Source organism: Priapulus caudatus, unplaced genomic scaffold (genome assembly GCF_000485595.1).
Source record: "Priapulus caudatus unplaced genomic scaffold, Priapulus_caudatus-5.0.1 Scaffold2142, whole genome shotgun sequence".
Lineage (NCBI taxonomy): Eukaryota > Metazoa > Priapulida > Priapulimorpha > Priapulimorphida > Priapulidae > Priapulus > Priapulus caudatus.
Window position 1 is genome coordinate 11,899 of NW_014579203.1, and position 2,449 is coordinate 14,347.

A 2,449-nucleotide genomic window follows, 5' to 3' on the forward strand; every position below is an offset into this window, starting at 1 on the left:
AAAATGTCAGTTATTCTCGGCTCCTCCCCCTTCTCTCTCTCTCTCTTTCTCTGTCGGTCTGTCTCTCTCTCTTCCCCCCTCTCTCTCTCTCTCTCTCTCTCTATCTCTCTCTCTCATGTTATTTGTTCTCTTACAGGTTAATGGTATGAACGTAATGAGGCAGTGGTTCTGGTGGGACTGCGCAGACATCTTTCCCAAAAGCACTGCATCCGGGTACTATCCCGATGGCGTCATCAACAAAAGAGATATCCGATTGGAGTACTGCTACTACACGCCCGCATAGAGGGAGCCACCTTGCAGTGACTCACGGACCCCACGGACTCACGGATCCAGGCGATATACCAGCTTAATTAAGATAAATATAATATAATATATATACATATATGTATACATGTGTATATATGATAAATGTAGCTGAAGGTCGTGACCTACGGCTAAAGGTCATGAACCCACCAATGAACGAACACCTTCCATCAATTGGTCGAACACTCGGGATTCCCCCGTGGCAGCACTGGTCCCGCACGCTGGTGCTGCCACCTATTGCCACCCTCTGCGACACGCGTGGGTAGTGGGGGCGCGGTGACGTAGAGTCGTTCTCTTGTTTCTCTCTCGAGAGAGAGAGAGAGAAGAGTTTTTAGAACACGCGTGTTTCGTTTGTTCGTACGTTTGTAGTCACGATATATACAACTACAAAAAAGAGAGATAATGCGCAGAAACAGAGTGAGACTGTAGTTTGCCTATATACTAGGCGACCGTGTATGTCCGTAATGGACACGTGAGGGAGGCCTGCATGCTGGCAGTAATAGCTGTAGTAATACTAGCGTAAACCTGTATATATATATATATGTGTGTGTGTGTGTGTGTGTACGCGCGCGCCTGCGTGCGTGCAGCGTGCGCGTGTGTACGTACGTGTGCGTGCATGTGCGTGCATGTGTGTCGTGCCTAGGTATCGTCGACCTCACCAGGGGGCGCCGCCTGCGGCGTTGCGTCGGCGGCGGGCGCTTCCTCGTATTTTCTAAGAAAAACGTAACCACGCCACCTGGCGTGCGGTCGCGGATCTACTGCGCGCGCACGGCTTTGCCACGTTCGATTGGGCTTCTCGGTGACCTTTGGGCGACCTTGAGTCGACGTCACGTCGATGTGATGCGTAGTTATGATGTCACGGGTGAATGTGGAGGTGGTGCCACCTGTATTATATGTTGTCACGCAATACGCTTCAACATGCACTTAATACACTAAAATAAATAATACATAATGCTTAATACTTAATGCGCTTAATACATGTACGTACGCATAACATGTTCTGCTGTAACGGTAGTGTGTAATTCTTAGGTAAGCAGGATAGCTATGTAGATCCTTGGACTCTTGATACAATAGATAGAAGGAGAGAGAGAGAGTACGGTATATATTTTTCATGTACATATAATTTCGTGTCAAATGGATCAAAGATTTCATGATTTTCGCGGATTCGGCGAGCGTTTTATCTGATTATTTAACATTGTATAGCTTGTATAAATGCCGATGTATGCACGAATAGTCGAAAACCGCCGACGATTTTTATGTTTAAAAAAAAAAATCGATACATATTTTAATGTTGTTATATTTACAGTAATGATTTTACAGTGAAATTGTAAAATTTTGTATTGGCAGTAAGTACAATACAATGTATTGGCACAGAGTACTTGCACTTGTCGTGCGTGCGTGCGTGCGTGCGTGCGTGCGTGCGTGCGTGTGCGGGATGGTATGTGAAATATTGAGTTTTACGGATGATCCCTCGAGCGTGACGTACCACCAAGCGTCCCCCAGAGTAGAACTGACCACTCTGGGGGGTCTGCCACTGAACTTGACCTTACTCTGACCTCTGCACGCCCTGATCTTCCCCTGCTGACCTTTCCTCGCTGAACTTTCGTCGAAACGTCAGCGGTTTTGGTCGCGTTCGTCTCGAGCGCCTGGTCGTAATCTCATTGGTCCTGCACGTCACGTGACTGCATCACCCGTTGTAACCAAGTGCTGCACGAATGTTTAACCTTCGGTACAAAATTCCGAAGGTCGTACGTTAAGTCGGTCGTATCCCAGTGAATGAACTGCGCATAGGTTGGCTGCTGCTGCGTACGCCCTGCTTCGGCCCATGTATCCCTCCTCTACACTCTCACTACAGGTCGCTTCTGTTCCGTGGCCGGGCGCCAGGAGCTGTGGTTTTACCCATGTTATCCTCCTCCCTCTTACACACCGCTACCAATCGCGAGGATTGAGAGAGTCGCGGCGGTGAAAGCCAGGAGCTGTGGTTTTAGCAACACGTAATACATATATATGTATAATAGCAACGTGTGTAGTTGGTCGCTCGTGCGTTCGTCAGTCGGGTCGGTGTGATATATAGCTGTCACGTGAATACGTGGTAGATTGGCTCGTTAGCGTCGTGATATATTAGCTTCGGTCACGTGAATACGTG